We start from the raw sequence: 24,896 nt of genomic DNA on the forward strand, positions 1-24,896 counted from the left end.
AAATGAAAGGATTAGAGACAAAAGTATCAATGTATGCCGATGATTCAAGTTCGAGTCCTCAGTCTTCAACCTTGAAGAACCTCATTGAGTACCTGGATAATTTCTCCTGTTTCTCTCAACTAAAACCCAACTATGATAAGTGTACTACTATATTACAGATTGGGTCTCTAAAAGATTCAAACTTTAAATTGCCATGTGGTCTCCTGATTAACTGGGCAGATGAAGTACTTGGTGTACATACCCCAGAGAAGTTTAGCGATCTTACAAATATGATCTTTTATCAAAAACTTAGCAACAGAGTCTCAAAACCTTAAAGAGAAACACCTATCCATTTACGGGAAGGTGATATCACAGTTTAAATATTTATTCAGGGCTCTACAGACTCTAGGGAGAATCCTTTTTCAAATCATGCGCAATTTAAAAAAAAAAAATATTTGGAATGGAAAACAAGTATATTTATATAATAAGGCATTAAACCACTCTTAAAAGCCTTCATTGTTTCTAGCAAGCTACTAAGAGAGGCCCATCCACACTCTCTTAGAAAAAAGGGTTCCAAAAGGGTTCTTTGGCTGTCCCTGAAGTAGAAAACATTTTTGGTTCCATGTAGAACCCTCTATGTAAAGGCTCCTACATGGAACCCATAAAGCTTCTACCTGGAACCAAACGGGGTTCTTCAAAGGGTTCTCCAATGGGACAGCCGAATAACCATTTTAAGTTCTAGATAGCATAAGAACGGTAAAAGTATGTCACAAGTGTGTATGGGTTAATACAGTAGATGTAGACCAAACAAACACTATACAAAACACAGGGTTGATACCAAAACAAAAAGAGTGAGGAGTACCCTCATAACACAAGTGCACAATGATACCACATGGGATGAGACCCGTAATCATCTGCGCAATACATGCAAAAGCCAAAACACAGCACAGATACTCACACGACCAACGGACATTGGAACAATAATTGACACCCCAATTGTGAACCAAAGGGCACATTTATACAATTACAATCAGGGGAGTATATGGGAACCAGGTGTGCTTAATGACACAGTTCCTAGAGACCGGGACACACCGAAACTGGTGCACGGAATGAGCAAATCCGTGACATTCCAAGGAGCAAAGCTGTCATCAAGGCAAAGATTGGTTACTTTGAAGAATTGTTTAATACTTTTTTGCTTACTACATGATTCCATGTGTTATTTCATAGTTGTGTCAGTATTCGAGCATTTGAGCTAGCCACACGTTTCTTTCACAGAAACATTTTGCACAAACACAGTCCTTACAAAGTTATGCCCTGAATGTAACCAGTTTGATTTTGGATGCAATGTTCAGACATTCACACAAGTCACTACAGCATACACAATCATCCAAACCGGAAAATGTAGGCTACATTAGTCCTAGTGCTAACTGGGGAAAGATTGACATAACACAAGCATATCATATTTCGATAACTCTTGGCTGTCAGAAACCACAAAATAAATTAGCTGAAAGCAATTGCTATTTCTAATTCATCACATCACGGGTGAGCTCACCATTGATAAAAGTAATTGAGTTAAACACTTCTTAGAAATCAAAAGTAATCTGACGATGGGTAGTTTGTGCGCGCCGCAATGTTTCATTTCTTTTCAAGTCAACCAAAGATAAGAGACAAGATGAGTTTGGTCTGTTTGCTGAATGCATGTTGAAGGGGTTGTGTCATCTTCCGGAAGTTTACCCTTCACCTCATTATAACATATTTGGTCTGACAGATGTTTACATGACAACAAGAATGCAGTGTATAAGATCAACAAACATGGTGTCACACATAGCTTAGCATTAGCTCATTATTAACAGTATAACCTTCAAAGAAGCATTTTACACACATCATAGGTGTCCATTAATCTATGCAATAATTGGAATGCATTACTCGTCACCAGTACTTGAAAACATTTAAATACAATATAAAGACAGAGTGCTACAGTAGAAATGACAACACAATATACAGGAACGCACACATGCCCAAAGTTATTATTTGTAAGGAAAACAACAAGGCAGGCAATGCGAGCGCCAATTAGAAAAAAGTGCCAATTTGTGCAAGACTGAGCAAATGTCTGCATACCTGATCTGTGGAAACACTGGTTTAGTACTCGGGCTCTCCTCGAAGAGAGAAGTTTGTCCGGCTCAGTAAAGCCTCAAACATAAATTGTACGCAAGACTGAAATGGGCTACTTATGTGAATTAATGAGGCGGAACACACCTAAATTCAAACTGAAAAATGAAACTTGTTAGAAAATTATTTGAAATTGACCTGTTGAAACAGGCTATAGATAATTAGCAGGCAGCGTGTGTTAACTGTCCTGTTGTGTAACAATCACATTTTGGAACAGTGCATTCTGACATCACTTGCATAAAACTCACACTGGGGCAACAGTTAGAAAAATGTGGAATTCACGTGTAAACAGGTTAAGAATGATGATGGGGCCTCACGAGTGGCGCAGTGGTCTAAGGCACTGCATCACAGTTGCTAGCTGTGCCACTAGAGATCCTGGTTCGAGTCCAAGCTCTGTTGCAGCCGACCATAACTGGGAAACCCATGGGGCAGCGCATGATTGGCTCAACGTCGTCTGGGTTAGGTGAGTGTATGGCCGGCAGGATTGTCCTTGTCCCATCGCACTCTAGCGACTCCTGTGGCGGGCCGGGCGCATGCACGCTGACAAGGTTGCCAGTTATACCTGACACATTGGTGTGGCTGGCTTCTGGGTTAAGCGGGCATTGTGTCAAGAAGCAGTGCGGCTTGGTTGGGTTGTTTCGGAGGACGCATGAATCTTGACTGTCGCCTCTCCCGAATCCATATGGGAGTTGCAGAGATGAGACAAGACTAACTACCAATTGGATACCACAAAATTAGGAAGAAAAAGGAAGAAAAGTAAAACAATTCATTATTATTTTTAAAGAATGTGTTCTTTGATGCTGCAGAAATGCTGCAGAAATGTTTTGGTACCCGTCGCCAGATCTGTGCCCCAACACACTTCTGTTACGGAGCTCTACAAACAATTCCTTCGACCTCATGGCTTGTTTTTTTTTTTTGCTCTGACATGCACTGTCAACTGTGGGGCCTTATGTAGACCGGTATGTTCCTTTCCAAATCATGTCCAATCAATTAAATTTACCACAGGTGGACTCCAATCAAGTTGTAAAAAACGTCTCAAGGATGATCAATGGAAACAGGATGCACCTGTGCTCAATTTCGAGTCTCGTAGCAAAGGGTCTGAATACTTATGTTAATAAAGTATTGTTTTTTACTGTCATGTTTACTCCCCCTCCCCCCTCGAAATGACGTCACCAGTTGTCTCATCATTACACACACCTGCCACCATCATTACGTGCACCTGCGCCTCATGACACTCACCTGAACTCCACCTTCCTTATTACCGCCCCGATATCTTGGTTCTTTCCTCAGGCGTTATTGACTCCGCTTCATGTCTATACACTTTCCGTGTTTCTTGTTTTCTACTATGTTCTATTTACTATTAAATTTGCCCTCCCTGTACTTGCTTCCCGACTCCCAGCGTACACAGTACATATACACTACCGTTCAAAAGTTTGGGGTCACTTAGAAATGTCCTTGTTTTTGAAAGAAAAGCACATTTTTTGTTAATTTCAAATGACATCAAATTGATCAGAAATACAGTGTAGACATTGTTAATGACTATTGTAGCTGGAAACGGCTGATTACCACAAACAGTTGAATTTGGAAGTTTACATACACCTTAGGCAAATACATTTAAACTCAGATTCACAATTCCTGACATTTACTCCTGGTAAAAATTCCCTGTCTTAGGTCAGTTAGGATCACCATTTTATTTTAAGAATGTGAAATGTTGGAATAAAAGTTGCCACAACTTTGGAAGTATGCCTGGGGTCATTGTCCATTTGGAAGACCAATTTGCGACCAAGTTTTAACTTCCTGACATATATATCCACATAATTTTCCCTCCTGATGATGCCATCTATTTTGTGAAGTGCACCAGTCCCTCAAGCAGCAAAGCACCCCCACAACATAATGCTGCCACCCCAATGCTTCATGGTTGGGATGGTGTTCTTCGGCTTGCAAGCCTCCCCCTTTTTCCTCCAAACATAATTATGGTCATTATGGCCAAACAGTTCTATTGTTGTTTCATCAGACCAGAGGAAATTTCTCCAAAAAGTACGATCTTTGTCCCCATGTGCAGTTGCAAACCGTAGTCTGTCTTTTTTTGTGGCGGTTTTGGAGCAGTGGCTTCTTCCTTGCTGAGCGGCCTTTCAGGTGATGTTGATATAGGACTCGTTTTACTGTGGATATAGATACTTTTGTACCTGTTTCCTCCAGCATCTTCACAAGGTCCTTTGCTGTTGTTCTGTGATTGATTTGTACTTTTTCGCACCAAAGTACCTTCATCTCTAGGAGACAACGCGTCTCCTTCCTGAGTGGACCGATGGTGTTTATACATGCGTACTATTGTTTGTGCAGATGAACGTGGTACCTTCAGGCGTTTGGAAATTGCTCCCAAGGATGAACCAGACTTGTGGAGGTCTTGGCAGATTTATTTTGATTTTCCCATGATGTCAAGCAAATAGGCACTGAGTTTGAAGGTAGGCCTTGAAAAACATCCACATGTACACCTCTGACTCAAGTTATGTCAATTAGCCTATCAAAGGCTTCTAAAAAGCCATGCCATCATTTTCTGGAATTTACCAAGCTGTTTAAAGACACAGTCAACTTAGTGTATGTAAACTTCTGACCCACTGGAATTGTGATACAGTGAAATAATCTGTCTAAACAATTGTTGGAAAAATGACTTGTACAAAACAGACTTGCCAAAACTATAGTTTGTTAACAAGAAATGTGTGTAGTGGTTGAAAAACAAGTATTTTTTAAATTTGATTAAAATAAAAAAAAACATGTCACACCTTTTCTCCCCAATTTCGTGGTATCCAGTAGTTAGTCTTGTCTCATCTCACTGCTGCCACTCCCGTACGGACTCGGGAGAGGCAAAGGTCGAGAGCCATGCGTCCTCCGAAACACAACTGCACTGCTTCTCGACACAATGCCCATCCAACCTGGAAGCCAGCCGCACCAATGTTGTCGGAGGAAACACATTACACCTGGCGTCAGCGTGCATGCGCCCGGCCCGCCACAGGAGTCACTAGTGCGCGATGAGACAAGGATATCCCTGCTGGCCAATTGTGTGCCGGTCCATGGGCCTCCAAGTCGCAGCCGGCTGCGACAGAGCCTGGACTCGAACCCAGAATCTCTAGTGGCACAGCTAGCACTGCAATGCAGTGCCTTAGACCACTGCGCCACCCGGGAGGCCGAAAAAGTAGTTTTAATGACTCCAACCTAAGTGTGTGTAAACCTCTGACTTCAAATGTAGGTGTACAGGTGCCCATTATTAGCAACCATCACTCCTGTGTTCCAATGGAACGTTGTGTTAGCTAATCCAAGTTTATCATTTTAAAAGGATAATTGATCATTAGAAAACCCTTTTGCAATTATGTTAGCACAGCTGATAACTGGCCTTCTTTAGACAAGTTGAGCATCAGCATTTATGGGTTCAATTACAGGCTCAAAATAGCCAGAAACAAAGTTATTTCTTCTAAAACTCGTTAGGCTATTCCATGCGAGAAATTGGCAAGAAACTGAAGATCTCGTACAATGCTGTGTACTACTCCCTTCACAGAACAGCGCAAACTGGCTCTAACCACAGTAGAAGGAGTGGGAGGCCCTGGTGCACAACTGAGCAAGGGGACAAAGTACGTTAGTGTCTAGTTTGAGAACAGACACCTCACAAGTCCTCAACTGGCAGCTTCATTAACCTCCAGGCTGTGTAAGGGCTATTTGACCAAGAAGGAGAGTGATGGAGTGCTGCATCAGATGACCTGGCCTCCACAATCACCCGACCTCAACCCAATTGAGATGGTTTGGGATGAGTTGGACTGCAGAGTGAAGGAAAAGCAGCCAATAAGTGCTCCACATATGTGGGAACTTCTTCAAGACTGTTGGAAAAGCATTCCAGGTGAAGCTGGTTGAGAGAATGCCATGAGTGTACAAAGACGTCATCAAGGCAAAGTGTGACTACTTCGAAGGATCTAAAATATATTTTGATTTGTTTAACACATGATTCCATGTCTTATTTCATAGTTTTGAAGTCTTCACTATTATTCCTAAATGTAGAAAATAGTAAAAAAATAAAGAAAAACCCTTGAATGAGTAGGTGTGTCTAAACTTTTGACTGGTACTGTATATACACACATTCACACAGTGTATGGAGGTGTATGCTCAATACAAAATTATAACTCATCACCTCTGTGCCTCAACATTGGAAGATTAATTACTTAAAGAATAAATGTAATAGTTAGTCTGACTGCTACCCAATGAAATTATAAATATTATATTCTACAATAAAATAAGACTCCAAGCTGACACAATCCATTATTTAGCATTCATTCCTATTGGGTTGAAAATAATCTGAAACACAACCAAAACAAACAGGAAATGCATCCAACAAATTAGTAGTCACAAGTTTGATGTAGTTTGTGTGCTATGACTATGGGACAAAATACTTAACTTTAACTACTTTAATACAAATAATTTAATTTGTCCCATAAAATGTGAGGACTAGGTACACAAAGTGCTATATATTTCAAAATGGTTCACCCTATATGGATGAAAATACCCTGAAATTAAAGCTGATAGTCTGCACTAACCTCAGTCATTGTAGCATTTCAAATCCAGAGTCCCCCCCCAAAAAACAAAAATCCCAATACTTTGAGCTAACTGTATCTGTCGCAGTATTGTTGTCCATTTGTTTACTCCAATTATATATATATATATATATATGTTTTTATTAACCCTACAGGCCCCAGAATCAGCAGTGACTGGCCGGTGATGGGCATGCCCCCACAGAGTAAATTCCCAGACCATACCTAAATGATTATTGCACTGTCGGTCAATTCTTGCTGTTCAGTTCCATAAGCTGGTGCTGTCTTACCAGGAAGATGCACACACACAAAAAAATCCACTCTTACATTCTTTGTGTCCAACATGACTAAAATATTTGTTTGATGGAAACATTAATGTGAAAGTAAAGATGACAATGGATCTCTCTATTCTCGCTTGGCTGTGGGCTGGATTTTTTCCTCCTTTTGTTTGTCTCTGAAGTAAGGGGGAAATAGTTCATGTTAGCTATTCAGCTTTAAAAGCAATTGAGGGAAAATAAAACCACATGTGAGGTTTGACAGTAATCCAGCCAAGAGGTTTTTCTTTTTTTGGTTTTAGCATGCTCTGGTGCTCTCCCTGTTCGCAGACACATCTTAATACTGCTTTCCTTTTCTTGTCCAGTCAGCGGGGAGAAAAAAAAAGATTGTCGACTGGAAACTGTTTTAGTACCACAGACTCCACAGGAAGACACTCAAACCATAGGGTGCCGTCAAAACCCGCAACACCGGCCACAGATGAGACGGACAGACTCACAGCTCCACTGTTAAGCAGAGAGGGGGAGCCTCTCTCTTCAAACTGAGAACTCACAGAACGCCACTACACCTCCAAATGACACCACCAGACAATTAATACAGGAATCAAGGACCTGTAAAATTGTTCTATAACTGTCCAAAACAAACGGAACAGGTCAAACTGAGGAATGCTACTAGCTAAGGAAAGGAATTACGTTTTTATACTGTATGCTACAGAACCTTCGAATCACTCCTTGTCCAGTCTCCATCCTGCCCCTGTTCTTCCTTCCTCAGTCTTTTCACAATGTTCCTGTTGTCTTATTTATACGCTGATCTCAAATAGATCAAACTTATTTTTAATGACTGTGCATATTCTTCTGCTTGCATTCTAGAGGCTGCAAGAGATCTTTACAGATGTAAATAAACTATGTTAACTTGTGACTTGGACTTGTGCTTTCACTGCAGGTACACATATCCTTTCGAAAATCTATGCAGAACTGCAGAACCTGGCAGGGTTTTCATGAAAAAGGGAGACCGAGTAAAGCAAGTAACTTTACATTAAAGAAAATAATTAACGTTTCTGGTCTGTGAGTTTACCACTGGGTTAATTCAAGTTAACAGGTCAGTAGTATTCCAAGCAGGCAATATTTGGCACAGAACGTCTTAATGACAGAATTTGTTTGTAAACCATTTCTGGGATATTATATAACCAGACTACAACCAACTGGTCTCTGTTACAACCAGGTAAATATTTGTTATGTTTACGCAAGTCGTTAATAATCTTACTTGAGAAATATCCAAGTGTCTTGGCTGTGTCTGTTTAATATCAAGATGGAAGTTCTGGCTTTTTCACCTGAACAAGACCATGTGCAAACTGAACAGGATTGGCAGAACAAAAAGTATTTGGGAAGATGGGGAACAGGTTGACATGCATAAATAACAGATGGAATGCTATTTTGACAGCAAGTAAGTAAGTGAACACTAGTTAGGGCTGCTATTTGACTTATCAAGCTCTATTTAGGAATGAGAAATGAGAAATGCTTTATTAGGGGTTCAGAACAAAGCTGTGAAACAGTTATTCTCTGAATTCTTCAGGTTTTTGTTTTTAGCATAGATTGGTAACTTTTCTCTCATTTGGAACACAAAAACTAGATGCCATGAGTAACTTGGTTAAAAAGATTGGCCTATAAGCCGTTATAAGCAGTCTCACGTAAACCCTCATATCCGTCGCCCCATTTGACAGGGAGATGTGAAACTTTGTATGTAGGTGTCTTTCCTCATGTTGAACAAATCTTCCGCAAGGACACAAGGTCCGTCAGGATAGATTTTTCTCCATCTTGGAAATCCTTTGAAAAACCTATTCTCATTAACCATAACCACATGTAGTATGTAGGCCAATCAATGGCACATGTTTTAACGTAGTTTGAGAAAAGCTAAGGGATTGGTCAAAAGATGGCTGAGTTTTGACAAATCCTAAATCTGATTTTACATGTCCATTTAAATCACTGTAAATCTACTCCACAGTGCCCTATCAATGTGAATACTTGCCATCGCTATCATGGATGTCCCTAAGATGAACCACACTTAATTACATTTTGAGATCTCAAAAAACAAGGAAACTACAACTACTAATTCTTTGCATATGTAATGCTAATGCTGAAAATCATCTGCTCTTCATCTTCTCTTTAATGGTTTTGAGAAAAGATTGTTGCTGCATTCATTTATTTTACAATCCCTTAAATGGCACACAGTTCTCAATGGTTTACTGTCGCTGCGGGTTTACTGGAGCTGGTTTACCCAGCAGCCAAATCAAATTCTCTGCATGGTATTGTGACGTTTTATTGATAACAACCTATTGTTTTCAGGCACATTCATTTATTTTATTTTGCTTGTTTCATATGAAACTACAAAGTACTGGCGCATAGGCTTACTGTGATTTGATTGATGAACAGCAAGCTTGACATAGTTATAAATGGTGTCAAAGTTTCTCATATATCCTTGGTATTTGTAAATAATAAAACGTCCATAATATGTCCATGGTATCACATCGGGACAAGTAAACTGAAGATCTCGTTTGTATTTTTGATATGAAGACCATCAGGACTTGCCAAACAGTGACGATAAAGTGAGTGAATCGTTACTAGCCTACCGAATCACATCGGTAAGAGAGCCGTTGATTTGGCTCCATAATTTGCATACTAGTAGGGTTTTTGGCGATTTAACTGATATCGTTTTCTCTCAACAGGTATGGAACCAGAAGTTAATTAACCATCTGCTCTGTTTATTTTAGACACATTTTTCCATTTGAAAAAGTACCCCTCACACAATTGTTTTTATTTTAAATTGAACCTTAAATGATTTTTTTTCTAGATAATTTGGACTATTTAATGAAATTCTGTTTTAATAAAATACATAATTTAAAGAAAAATATAATTGTGGGAATCCATATCTTGCTGTAAAATACTTCAATCTCAAAACAGGTTAAATGTCCTGGGCCCAGTTTCCCAATAGCGATGGAACTTAGGCTTACGAGTGTTTTAATAATGCATCTTTCCTACATCTAACGATGCACTTAGCTGTTCTACGATTGGTCTGAGGTAGGCATTAGATTACGAGCATTTAAATGCAACGCCAATAACAATGGTTTCGGGAAACAGCTCAGAGATTTAATGATGCTTCTATGAAGGTTCTAACGATTAACTTAGCCTTAAGATGATTATGGGAACCCGGGCCCAGATCATATAGGCGTAGGCCTAGACGATATCCTAAAAAAGAAACAATACAGTGAATTCTGTAACAATAATCCTAGTACGAACTTGAACCCAGGCACATAGAAACAGGGCAAGGAGAGGTAAGGAGAAATCCAGAACTTTTACCTAGTCTGAACAGAAACAAAGCAACCGCACAAGAGCACACTAATAAAACATGAGACCTAAGCAAAGATACAGAACTACTGAGGAACCTAAATAACAAGGCAACCAGGTGAACAGAGAAGGTAATTAAACACAGGTGAATCCAATGAGTAATCAGGGTAACCTGGAAACTATACAACAAGGTAAGGGTTCCCTCCAGAGGTAACCTAAGGAAACAACAATCAAATAACACAGAAACGGCTCCTGACGTTCCACCATAAGTAGCTGAACTGCGACAGAAATCACAAATGAGTCTGGGGTCCAGAATGTCCCGAGCCAGAACCCAGGATCGCACCTCAGGACCATAACCTTCCCAGACCACGAGATACTGAGTCCCACTTCGGAACTGGAGAGGATGCGTGTAGGATAGAGGATAGTGTAGGCTGGCTGTACCTCTATCATGCGAGGCGGAGGTGGAGGCCGAGTGGCCAGAACCAGAGGACTGAACACCACAAGCTTGAGTCTGGAGATGTGGAAGATGGGATGAACCCTCATGGACCGGGGAAGACGATAGGTCACTGGATTAATGCACCATAGAACCTTGACTTGCCCAATGTACCAGGGTGCCAACTTCCTTGATTCTACGCGCAGAGGCAGATCCCTAGTAGACAACCAGACCATCTGGCCTGGATGCAGGAGAGGACTAACGGCGATAACGGTTCACCTGTCGTTGAACCTGAGCTGAGGACCTTACTTTAAATCGGGTAACAATTAAACATAGTAGGTTGATTAGATAAATAACAGTCTTCAGATTAATGTTAGAAGTTTAGAAGCTTTAAATGTTTAGAAGCTTCTGGTAGGCTAATTGACTTCATTTGAGTCAATTGTAAGTGTAGCTGTGGATGTATTTCATACCTTCAAACTCAGTGCCTCTTTGGTTGACATCATGAGAAAATCAAAAGAAATCAGCCAAGACCTCAGGAAAAAAAGTTGGAGACCTCCACAAGTCTTGTTCATCCTTGGGAGCAATTTCCAAACGCCTGAAGGTACCACATTCATCTGTACAAACAATAGTATGTAAGTATAAACACCATGGGACCGCGCAGCCGTCATACTGCTCAGGAAGGAGATGCGTTCTGTCTCCTAGAAATGAACATATTTTTGGTGAAAAAAGTACAAATCAATCCCAGAACAACAACAAAGGACCTTGTGAAGATGCTGGGGGAAACCGGTACAAAATTATCTATATCCACAGTAAAACAAGTCCTATATCGACATAACCTGAAAGGCCGCTCAGCAAGGAAGAAGCCACTGCTCAAAAACCGCCATAACAAAAGCCAGACTACGGTTTGCAACTACACATGAGAACAAAGATCGTACTTTATGGAGAAATGTCATCTGGTCTGATAAAACAAAAATAGAACTGTTTGGCCATAATGATCATCGTTATGTTTGGAGGAAAAAGGGGGAAGCTTGCAAGCCAAAGAACACCATCCCAACTGTGAAGCACGGGGGTGGCGGCATCATGTTGTGGGGGAGATTTGCTGCAGGAGGGACTGGTGCACTTCACAAAATAGTTGTCATCATGAGGCAGGAAAATTCTGTAAATATATTGAAGCAACATCTCAAGACATCAGTCAGTTAAAGCTTGGTTGCAAATGGGTCTTCCAAATGGACAATGACCCCAAGCACACTTCCAAAGTTGTGGCAAAATGGCTTAAGGACAACAAAGTCAAGGTATTGGAGTGGCCATCACAAAGCCCTGACCTCAATCCTATAGAAGATTTGTGGGAAGAACTGAAAAGGCGTGTGCGAGCAAGGAGGCCTACAAACCTGACTCAGTTACACCAGTTCTGTCAGGAGGAATGGGCCAAAATGCACCCAACTTATTGTGGGAAGCTTGTGGAAGGCTACCTGAAATGTTTGACTCAAGTTACACAATTTAAAGGCAATGCTACCAAATACTAATTGAGTGTGACCCACTGGGAATGTGATGAAATAAATAAAAGCTGAAATAAATAATTCTCTCTACTATTATTCTGACATTTCACATTCTTAAAATAAAGTGGTGAGCCTAACTGACCTAAGACAGGGAATTTTTATCGTTGAGTGTGAACTATAAAATGTCCTTAAATCGGCTGGCCCTAGGACATAAGGGCCAGCCGATTTAAGGAAATTTGATTAGATATATTTGTTTGGCTGACTCAAAGTATTATCTCTCTCTCACACATTTCAGGAGCATGAGTAGAGGCGTCTGATATTTCTTTGTTACAGCCTGTTCCTGAAGAAGAAAAAAATTCAATGTGATGGCACAACGTCTTCTCACAACTATAACATCTGGTTACACTTTTTAATATCCAATCAATCTCAACTGATTGGATATAGTTGCCTCATTCGATTTAACAAGGAAGTTAAATTGCCAAACAAACATTTTTAACAGGTTGATCATTCAGATAAAGACCAAATTAATTTGTTCCAACCATTGAGACATTACATTTTTCAATCTTAACCTAGATACAGCGACGCTTTCAGGTGTATTAAAGTTTAATTCCCAGAAATCCTATACAGGTATGGTTGATCATTAACATTGCTAAATCAATTAAATTTGCTTTTGCAAATTCATTGAAGTCCAACTCCTTGATCCAGTATTGATGATTAATTAACGTCTATAAATAGATTATTTTTTTTAAATGTATCCGTTATTTTACCAGGTAAGTTGACTGAGAACACATTCTCATTTGCAGCAACGACCTGGGGAATAGTTACAGGGGAGAGGAGGGGGATGAATGAGCCAATTGTAAACGTATGACTCCAAGGAGGAAGGAAGTTACCGCTTCCAACGACTCATGAACCCAAACTTTACAAAACAAAATAATAATGAGCAAGCAATGAGCAATTCCCACACTAATTAGTGAACCCTCACCCATGGAAAGATTAATTCTTGACCTCCGCAGCGATATAATCCCAAACTATGCCAAAGGGATGAGAATGTTAGATCACAATGCAATAAGTGAAAAAACAGCAGAAATTGCAACAAACACTCAGATAGATAAACCATCAGGTGCAGGTAAACGTTCTCTCCAGTTTAGCCCTGATATATGGCCTCCAGCAGAGATTGACATCAGTCCAGCACAGCAGAAGCACGAACAAGAAATGGTTGACGTGGAGAGAAACAGGAAGCCAATGACAAAAATAGAAAAGGAAAAGATATTGCTAGCCGAGGAACTGCGTTTGAGAACGTAACAATTAAAATAAATAGTAAAAACTTATGCCGACAAAAACGAGCACAAACTCTTGAACAAAATCCCCGCTCTCACTCGAAACCCTATCCAGGGCCCGCTAGATCAAGACTGTATGATGCAACACTGTATGATGCCACCCAATCAGGAAACAAATCAAGTTGTAGACTTCCCCATGAGAACAGAGAGGAGTGGGCAAGCCCTTTAACGAGAATAACCTTAGAATACATTCGAGATATCACATAGGTGTCCCACACTGGTCGTAAAAGAAGTCCAGTGGACCTTCCACCTCCCCCCCCCCAATTTTTTTTAACAATAATCATTCCTTGCCATTCGTAGTCTCATCTATAATTCAACTAGTAAAATGCTCTAATCATGTGTTCCGGTGGGATAACATTACGGAATAAATTGGTAGGATAGCTGGTCCCCTTGGGTACCAAGACCAATGTCAGCAACAGTCAGTCCAGCAAGAGTCAGTAAGAAGGTTAGAGACCTAACAAGTCGAATTGCCCTTGATAGCAGTGACAGAGGTGGTAGTAGCCACTCAGATTGCAACACATGGAAGGGAATCTCCAAAACACTCTTCTGATGCTTAACACACATGCCGCTAATAAATAGGATCCTCCATTCTGGAAGAAATTTATTAGAGGTCATGAACCATGATCACACTGCATGTGACTGGTTCAGTGCTTATAGAGTACTTCCGTCGTGAGGTTAGCTCCTCCGTGGATAACATCGCTATGAAATAGACTCCTTCATACCTATCACCACTACAATGGTGTAAGACACATTGACTTGTAGTATAACCACTACAGATCCCCTTGGCATATGGTTTGAGGTCGGCACCGATTCTTACTGACACACGGTCAATGACATGGACATTTTCTGATCACGTCATTCTGCCCAGGTTGCAGCCTACCAGGTACTTGGTTTTCTTGCCCTTGGCATGCTCGGGGTTGTGCAAGCATAAACGCACATGCACAATGGAACATTTAATGAGGATTTATACTTGGATCACTTAAAAGGGTCCAAGCAAAATAACAGTCTTAAGTTGAGTTGAAAATAGATCCTGAAGCCCCTTTTGACTCTACAGCTACATTAATCACCAGTTTCTTCCCAGAGGTCCATAGGTCATCCCTGTAGACTGTCCGAAGCAGGTGCCTGAAAGCTGTAGACTTATCATGTAGTTATCAACTTAGGATAGTGCCCTTAGCAGCACACCACTATGTAGGATCGTCCTAGAAATGCCATGATAGAGTAATTTCGCCAAGCCGTGTACATATATAGAATAGAGTCCAATTAGATGATTAAGGTGTGGTAACTATATATTTTTTTATTTAACCTTTATTTAACCAGGTAGGCAAGTTGAGAACAAGTTTGACACATACAACAACAGAGTTACACATGGAGTAAAACAAACATACAGTCAATAAAAATAAGTCTATATAGGATCTGAGCAAATGAGGTGAGATAAGGGAGGTAAAGGCAAAAAAAAGGCCAAAGTAAATACAATATAGCAAGTAAAACACTGCAATGGTAGATTTGCAGTGGAAGAACGTGCAATGTAGAAATATAAATAATGGGGTGCAGTTGGGAAAGAGGTAGTTGTTTGGGCTAAATTATAGATGGGCTATGTACAGGTGCAGTAATCTGTGAGCTGCTCTGACAGCTGGTGCTCAAAGCTAGTGAGGGAGAAAAGTGTTTCCAGTTTCAGAGATTTTTGTAGTTCGTTCCAGTCATTGGCAGCAGAGAACTGGAAGGAGAGGCAGCCAAAGGAAGAATTGGTTTTGAGGGTGACCAGAGAGATATACCTGCTGATGCGCGTGCTACAGGTGGGTGCTGCTATGGTGACCAACGAGCTGAGATGAGGGGGGACTTTACCTAACAGGGTCCTGTAGATGACCTGGAGCCAGTGGTTTGGCGACAAGTATGAAGCGAGGGCCAGCCAACGAGAGCGTACAGGTTGCAGTGGTGGGTAGTATATGGGGCTTTGGTGACAAAAACAGATGGCACTGTGATAGACTGCATCCAATTTATTGAGTAGGGTATTGGAGGCTATTTTGTAAATGACATCGCCGAAGTCGAGGATCGGTAGGATGGTCAGTTTTACAAGGGTATGTTTGGCAGCATGAGTGAAGGATGCTTTGTTGCGAAATAGGAAGCCAATTCTAGATTTAACTTTGGATTGAAGATGTTTGATGTGAGTCTGGAAGGAGAGTTTACAGTCTAACCAGACACCTATGTATTTGTAGTTGTCCACATATTCTAAGTCAGAACCGTCCAGAGTAGTGATGCTGGACGGGCGGGCAGGCAGCAATCGTTTGAAGAGCATGCATTTAGTTTTACTTGTATTTAAGAGCAGTTGGAGGCCACGGAAGGAGAGTTGTATGTATTTTGTATATCTTTTTGTTTGTGTTTTTATAAAAAAGAAAATTATGATCTTTGACACTTAGGAAGTGATAGTGCCACAAACAATTTTCCCATACAATCACCAGTTAGTGCCACAACTCCGCTCATTTGAGGAAGAAATGTAATGATGTATTTTGTGAGTGATGTGCGATATTAACGTCAGTCTAAGTTACTGCCTAGATCTACCAGCCTGGACAACCAGACGATGGACCCGGAAAGACGATCCACAACTAAGACATCCCATGGCCATTCTTGTGGGGGTCAGCAGCTTGCAGAAATCCTACCAGTTTAAACCAGAGGGGGACTGTCATGATGATCCACAAACCAGGACACCCCATGGTAATTTCCTGTCGTGGGTTGCAAGAATCCTTCCAAGATTGAACCCACCAGACTAGGACTGTCATGACTGTCCTGTGAGGATCCAAATAGGTCAGATCAGCTTTGCAATAAATAACTTAAACCAGGCCGCCTCTCACCCGCAGAGGGGGGAGTAGGGAACTGGTGGGGGTTAACACCTCACGCCCTGTTGTAAATCAAGGACAGAACATTCAGCTCTCTCCATCTCCAAATTCACCAGAGGAATGTGCCTTTTTTTCACAAATTTGCCCACCAAAACTCTAACACAAATGCTGGAACAATATTTCTAACATAGAACGTGGGGAATGGTCAGAAGTGACCCGAAGGAACACTGATGACAGTTTGGTTGTTATTTTGTGTTGTTATTAAAAATGTTATAAACAAAATACTGTAACTTGAAAAGTATACACACTACATGTATGAAGTTTCCGTCCCTTACGTTGTGCATGCTATATGAAAAATTATGAGTGTTTTTGTTAAGAGAGGCATGTGATTTTAGAAACTATAAGAGGAAATTGTTTCTATAACTGTGCACAGTAAGTAGTCACCGCCCCCTTGAGTGAGATCAGAGAGCGTGTAAACCTGACAGAACTGCCCCTTTTGAACAAACTATATAAAATGAGGGGTTAAAAATGAACATATTAGAACAGAGAGACGTAGAGCTGCAGCTAACATTTAAAGTGGTTTGAACTTTGAATCTTAATACGAGGTAGAGATGATAAGATCACCTCCCGGACAATCCCTGGTACGGCTAATTAGCTGTCCTAAATAAAGTATCTAGAAAAGTGAACTTAAGTGGGACCATTCTACTACTCTTGTCAAACCATCGTAGTACGCTACTCTCATCACTCCACTGGGAACCATCGACACGGCTGGCTAGCATATCTTCAAAGAGGCATCTTCCAGAGCGAATGGAAGGAGAATAAACTTGTAGTTCTGTTCAGGACTACACGACAAGTCACCGGATACTGGACAACTGTAGAGGAGAACAGAGAAACCCTTTGGGACAATCAGAGCCTCACAAGCATGCCGCGAAAAGGCCCAACCCCCTTTCCAAGAATGCCTTGTCCACCAAGACAAACTAAGGATTTTCACATAAATACATGAATGATTTCTTACTCCAAGCAGGTGGCGGTTCGTGTGTAAAGTATAGGAGTGCTATAAGTGAGAGTAGTTTCTAAAAATGTGCCAACGTTAAGTGTCTCTATCCATCTCTCTCTCTATATATCTTTTGAAACAAGCAGCCATATTGTTGTCAGTCTGCTAGGGACCTGTTTTTAATGTATTAAGTGTGTATGTTTATCCTGTGTTTAGTTAGCTAGTAAATAACTAATTAAACCAATTTGTGTAGTACTGAATCATAAGTAAAGCCTGGGTTTTTGCAGATGCAAAGAGGTTACGACTGTTCAGAATGATATGATACAAGGTTATGATTAATAAGTTGACTGTTTATAGATGTAATAGGTAAAGACCTTTAGAGTTTAATTTGGGAGATCGTAAGTCTTTAAAGAACCTCTCATGGTGCCCCAAATCCTAATGAGTTAATTGTTGCACAATTAATTTAATTGGGTAACAATTAAACAGTCTTCAGATTGATGTTAAAAGTCAAGTCACAACAATGCTTTCTGCGGTACAAACCCAATACACCACAGTAGGTTAATTCTCAAAGCAAAAGCTTTGATTGGTTGGAGGACGTCCTCCGGAAGTAATAAGAATTACCTTGTAGGTCTATACGGACAAGCCTTTTGCCCAAATTGATGGTGTATGTCTCGCAGCTGAGAGTCGAGTGTGGAGACAAATGGGTTTGGTTCAGTCAGTCGATCTTATGATAAGCCCATCCCAGCTAGCTAGTTTATACTAGCTGACAATAACAGAAGCATGGTCCTAGTTGCAGCATGGCGCTTCTAAAATAAATAACTTGTAGCATTGATCACCATCTGGATGTGATGGAGTGAATGACCAGTACAATGGTGCTGTATCAAGGTGGTTGCCGACCTGCCCACCGGGCAACTGTCACATGTCGACAGTAGTAGCGAATGTGGCCAATTTGTTCCATTTGATTTGATTTAGAGTAGGATAGCAGCCTACACGAGAAATAACTTGTAATTGGTAGTAACTATCTGGATGTAACCTCCTCTGCCCAGATACTGCTGGTTCAGATGTCACCGAGATAGTGCCAACTCTCCCCATTGAGCAGTCGACAGTAATCCAGCAACACGGGGCACAGTGTCCTTCGCTCCCGCTTGCAGCCGTCAGGAGAGGAAAGTAGCTAGATAGTGTAGCCAATATCAGGCCAGGGCGACAGCTAAAACACATGTTATAGTGACTTTTACTGAAAATGTATAACTACGATATTAATGTCTACATTTCGTCCAAAACAACAACTAACAATTACTCCAATAAAAACACTCTCCCAAGTCCCAACTTTGGCAGACAAGTTTCAAATTCTCGCAGAGGTTTCTAGCCACAAGCATAAACTAGGTAGCTGGGAAGGGCTCAACATGTCCATATAGCCTCTCCCCTATGGAAGGGAGTGAGGAGTACATGCCTCCTAAATTTTATATTCAAGTCAATGTAGTCAGAGGAGATGGAAAATAGCTGTCCTCCGGCTACACCATGGTGCTACCCTAGAGGATGCTGTTGAGACTACGGTAGACCATTGCAAAAAAGTTTGTTTTAATCAGGTATTTGTTGACGTGACTATATTTATAATTTCATCTAAAAAAATTCTACTTTTTTAATGTTTTGTTATTGTAAATGTTTATGAAATGCACTAAGTAGGATGGTACTACGGGTTCAAATCAGCCTCTAAAGTCCATTGCGCATGAGATGGTGTTTTCGAGCAAGATGAAACATTAAGCAAGCAACCACTGGGTTGAGAGTGCAGAGAATGGGTTCCGCAAGTAGAGGATGAGTGCCGTGAACAGACAGGCCAAATTTGAGAGCTTGCAAGTGTGACTTTGGGCAAACATAACATCTTTGCCGCAGATCAAAAAGAAAAATGTCTGAATCAAAAACGATAGAACCGTAAGCAAAGAACCATGGTTCAAACATAAAAAAAAAAAAAATTGAAATCATTAAATTGTTCACTAAAAATAGTAATGTCTGTGTCAAGTTTTCGGTCTAAATTAAAAAAAAATCTCTGTCAATTCTTGGCACCTTTGTGTTTCAATTTCTCTTTTTTCTTGATTGGTATCAGGCAGGCTTAGAGGCGGGTGCGTGCCTACAAACCTTTGATTGGCCACTCTGACTGGAGTAATGGACGAACTAACAAATGCTTGCCTTTAGCCAGTCCAGTATTGTGTCGTACGATTGGTTGAGTCTTCTGGGATGCATGACATCCAACAGATGCACTTCAGAGCTTCAGTTAACACAGCCACAAAGTCATAAACCTGCCTATTTCTACAATTGATCTTCTTAAAAAAAATCTGATTTTAACCCTAACTTTAACACTAACCACACGGATAACCTTATGCCCTATCCTAACCTTAAATTATGACCAAAAATATTATTTTTGTTTTCATTAATTTATACGATGTAACCAATTTAGACTTTGTGACTGTGGTACCTCGTGGAAACTGCTACAGAGCTGTCTGTTTTGCCTCCTAGCAGGCTTGAATTGTAAGCACCGAACGACTTGGGAAATTCAGCTTCAACTTGATACATAAGAAAAGTAATTGGGAAATCAATGAAACAGCTATACTATATCTTGAGTTGAGTGGAATCTACTTGCTACGTTTAGCTAGCTAATTACTGTATTTTCTCGTCAACAACGTTCGTATGTTAGACAAAATGTAGACAGGTGGCTCTAGCTAAGTAACAGCAGTCCACCACTAGCGAATTGTTTTTCTTCATCTTTCCACAAAGTGTCTGTTATGTGTTTGCTTGATATGAGCAAGGTAATCCCAAAGTATCAAAGAATAGTTGGAGTATTGGCATAATGTGCTTGGGATCTAACAAGTTCATTCATCCATTGTCTATCAAATTAGTGTCAAATTATTTTAATTTGCTATTGGAACTTTTATTGAGTACGGGCAGTAATGCAGGAGTCAAATCGCATAGGGAGTCTCATCAGATCAGATGTTATCAGCAAACCAGAGCCATCTGTGGAAAGAGCACAAGTAGAACAAAGATACAGTTGAAGTCGGAAGTTTACATACACTTAGAGTCATTAAAACCCGTTTTTCAACCACTCCACAAATTTCTTGTTAACAAACTATAGTTTTGGCAAGTCGGTTAGGACATTACTTTGTGCATGACACAAGTAATTTTTCCATGAATTGTTTGGACAGATTATTTCACTGTATCACAATTCCAGTGGGTCAGAGGTTTACATACACTAAGTTGACTGTGCCTTTAAACAGCTTGGAAAAGGATGTCAAGGCTTTAGAAGCTTCTGATTGCCAATTGACATAATTTGAGTCAATTGGAGGTGTACCAGTGGATATATTTCAAGGCCTGCCTTCAAACTCAGTGCCTCTTTGCTTGACTTCGTGGGAAAAATCAAAAGAAATCAGCCAAGACATCAGAAAAAAATGGAGACCTCCACAAGTTTGGTTCATCCTTGGGAGCAATTTCCAAATGCCTGAAGGTACCACGTTCATCTGTACAAACAATAGTACACAAGTATAAACACCATGGGACAATGCAGCCGTCATACCGCTCAGGAAGGAGACGCGTTCTGTCTCCAAGAGATGAACGTATTTTGATGAAAAAAATCAATCCCAGAACAACTGCAAAGGACCTTGTGAAAATGCTGGGGGAAACCTGTACAAAATTATCTATATCCACAGTAAAAACGAGTCCTATATCGACATAACCTAAAAGGCCGCTCAGCAAGGAAGAAGCCACTGCTCCAAAACCACCATAAAAAAGCCAGACTACTGTTTGCAACTGCACGTGGGGACAAAGATCGTAGTTTTTGGAGAAATGTCCTCTGGTCTAATGAAATGGCCATCGTTATGTTTGAGGAAAAAGGGGGAAGCTTTGCAAGCAGAAGAACACCATCCCAACCGTGAAGCACAGGGGTGGCAGCATCATGTTGTGTGGGTGCTTTGCTGCAGGAGGGACTGGTGCACTTCACAAAATAAATGCAATCATGAGGAAGGAAAATTATGTGGATATATTGAAGCAACATCTCAAGACAAGTTAAAGCTTGGTCGCAAATAGGTCTTCCAAATGGACAAATGGACAATGACCCTAAGCATACTTGGCTTAAGGACATCAAAGTCAAGGTATTGGAGTGGCCATCACAAAGCCCTGACCTTAATCTCATAGAAATCTGTGGTCAGAACTGAAAAAGCGTGTGCAAGCAAGGAGGCCAACAAACCTGGCCCAGTTACAGCAGCTCTCAGGAGGAATGGGACAAAATTCACCCAACTTATTGTGGGAAGCTTGTGGAAGGCTACCTGAAACGTTTGACCCAAGTTAAACAATTTAAAAGGCAATGCTACCAAATACTAATTGAGTGCATGTAAACTTCTGACCCACTGGGAATGTGATGAAAGAAATAAAAGCTGAAATAAATCACTCTACTATTATTCTGACATTTCACATTCTTAAAATAAAGTGGTGATCCTAACTGACCTAAGACAGCATTTTTACTTGAAATAATGTCAGGAATTTTGAAAAACTAAGTTTAAATAGCTTACTAAAGTCATGACAGGGAGACTCTGCATAGTGGTCACATCTGTTCCCTCAGAGGGTCTTCTCGAAAATGGGACAAATAATTACTGGGAGAAGAAACCGCATCAGCCCCTCGAAAGTGAGGCAGCTTGCACTTCGGAATGCAAATATCTCATAAATGCACAAATATGGTCAGCATTGCTGTGTGCTGCTGGTTATAACATGGCAATAAAGGAGAGAAAATAGGGACCAGTTTAATGTTTTAAGTGGGATGCTGCAGTTTTGCACATTGTTATTTATTTTTATTTGATATGGTGCAATGTTCTATTATGCTGTTCAGATTGTATTAATTTTGAATGGTTAGATTTATATGCACTTTATTTATATACATTAAAAAGTTATACTTTAAATGCAAATGTTTAATAGTAATTCTTTTTCATAACAAACCAATGCATTTTTAAATACATTGTGGTTAAGGTAGAGTATGATTTAATTTAATAAACACCAATCATAGTCAAACTATCGCAAACTGTTTGACTTGAAAAAAATACCGAGCCGAATACTGAGGTGAGCTGAGCCGAACGAGCCAGCTCACTGAAAAGAGCCAGAATGCCCATCACTACGGTCCACGGTCGCTCCACCGTTCATATTGTCAGTATCTTTCCACACACTAATGCATCCAAAATAATGTACACCACTCTCAATAAATTGATGTAAATGTATTGTAGAACACAATACATTACAATATAAAAATATCTACATTGAATACATAGTAATGATGAATTAGCATTTTATATTTAAAAAATATATATATATATAAAAAAAAAAGTGGTTCACACTTAAATAACGTGCCATAGAGTTCTGCGGCACCATGCAAGCTGCACCGCAGTACACTGCAACCTTTTTAATTTTTTTACAATTTTACCCCCTTTTCTCCCCAATTTCGTGGTATCCAATTGTTAGCAGTTATTATCTTGTCTCATCGCTACAACTCCCGTACGGGCTCAGGAGAGACAAAGGTCGAAAGCCATGCGTCCTCCGAAACACAACCCAACCAAGCCACACTGCTTCTTTAACACAGCGCGCATCCAACCCGAAGCCAACCGCACCAATGTGTCGGAGAAAACACCTTCAATAGTGACATCACAACTATGAAATAACACACATGGAATAACAGAGTTAAGAACAACTTCTAATTAACTAGCATTAATGGTACCATTAATGCTAGTTAGTGCTAGTTTGAACACCAGATGGCATCTTTGAGAAGGGTTTGATAACCTTCAATAGTGGCTGTACTAGAGAATGCAGGCACGCAGGAGACCTGTGTTCAATTCCCCGATGGGGAGGAATGAGTAGGCTGTCCTTGTAAATTAGAATTTGTTCTTAACTGTGTGTTATTCCATGCGTGTTATTTCATAGTTGTGATGTCTTCACTATTATTCTACAATGTAGAAAATAGTAAAAATTAAGAAAAACCCCGGAATGAGTAGGTGTTTCTAAACTTTTGATTAATATTATGGTGTTTCTATTCCAAGAAAAACCCTCTAGGTTTCCATTAGGATGGGACGGAAAATAGCACACTGTACAACGTGACTGTCGGGAGTACAGTAGTGGGCTATTTAGCTCAAGAATTCCAGTTTCGTGCAGGCACGCGAGAGACTGGGGATCAATTCCCCGACAGGGAGGAAGGAGTAGGCTGTCCTTGTAATTAAGAATTTGTTCTTAACTGACTTGCCTCGTTAAATAAAGGTTACATAGGATCATAGTATTTCTACATCCTAATTTTCTAATTCTAGTCTAACGAATACCCAAATGGAGATTCACTGAAAATAAAAATCTCATGGATTTATCAAGACCAGTCCCCATGCTTGTCTCAGAGCAGCGCGAAACGGGTGCTAAAATATTTGTAGGCTATTGCTTCTAAATTAATAATACATAATTTTCAAATAACATAAAATGAGCGAGAAATAGCCCATTCCTGAACATGGGTGTCACACCCTGGCCATAGAGTGGCCATAGAGAGCCCTCTGGGTTCTCTATGGTGTATAGGTTAGGGCGTGACTAGGGGGGTTTCTAGTTAGTGTTTCTATGTTGGTGTGTGTGTGTGTGTGTGTGTGTGTATGGTTCCCAATTGGAGGCAGCTGATGATTGTTGCTCTAATTGGGGATCATACTTAGTGTGTCATTTTTCCCACCTGCGATGTGGGATATTGTTTTGTTAGTGCCTATGTGAGCTACTGTCGTTATATCGTTGTTGTTTTTGGAAGTTTCACTATTAATAAAATGTGGAACTTTACTCACGCTGCACCTTGGTCCACTTATTTATACAACGATCGTGACAATGGGGTGAGCATTGTTACTAATTTGTAAATAAAGTCAGTTTGTTATTTAGAATGAATTATTTCTGCCTTTAGAGGGAGAGAAACCAAAAACCTACATTCTCCTCATGGGTCTCTCAGTAGAGGGTGGCCCAGGTATTGAACCAGCATCTGTAGCAACACAGCTGCTATGCAGTGTCTTAGACCATTGTGCCACTCAGGCGGGAGTGGCCTCCAGTACTACAGTAAGAGCAAAAAAATCCTAACAAAATCAAATAATAACCTTAGTGTAACAAGTTTTACTAAGTAATACTGAAGTCGTGCACAATTATCAGTTTCTATATAGGTTTATGTAGCCCATTCATTGTCAGTTAGAGACACAGTAGGACGCAAAAGCATAATGAGTGTTCTAACTCCCCCTTGCGCTGGTCTGGAGCAATGAAGTGGTGACGCAGGGAACCGTACTTAACCACAAATTAAGTCCTGCAGCGCAATTGCAAAACTTTTAGTGGAGCAACCACTGTACGCACTAAAACACAAAAGGCAGAGAGAGCTCAACACTAGATTTAAACTACTCAATCAGTGTGAGGAGTGAAGTCTGATAGGCATTGACTAGAGAGGTATAGGT

The 24,896-nt window shown here is 40.4% G+C and overlaps 1 protein-coding gene across 7 annotated transcripts in view; it reads left to right on the top strand.

The window, feature by feature from the left end:
- The window catches only part of raly (RALY heterogeneous nuclear ribonucleoprotein), a 172,073-nt gene extending 164,163 nt beyond the window's left edge, over positions 1–7,910 (top strand). For 6 of the 7 annotated variants that reach the window (XM_021568426.2, XM_021568427.2, XM_036949860.1 and 3 more), the window contains one exon: positions 7,360–7,910. The gene's annotated coding sequence lies outside the window, so the exon portion shown is untranslated. The remainder of the gene's footprint in view (positions 1–7,359) is intronic. The other variant, XM_036949859.1, reaches the window with a different exon arrangement.
- The last annotated feature ends 16,986 nt before the right edge of the window (positions 7,911–24,896 follow it).

This window comes from Oncorhynchus mykiss, chromosome 17 (assembly GCF_013265735.2).
Source record: "Oncorhynchus mykiss isolate Arlee chromosome 17, USDA_OmykA_1.1, whole genome shotgun sequence".
NCBI lineage: Eukaryota > Metazoa > Chordata > Actinopteri > Salmoniformes > Salmonidae > Oncorhynchus > Oncorhynchus mykiss.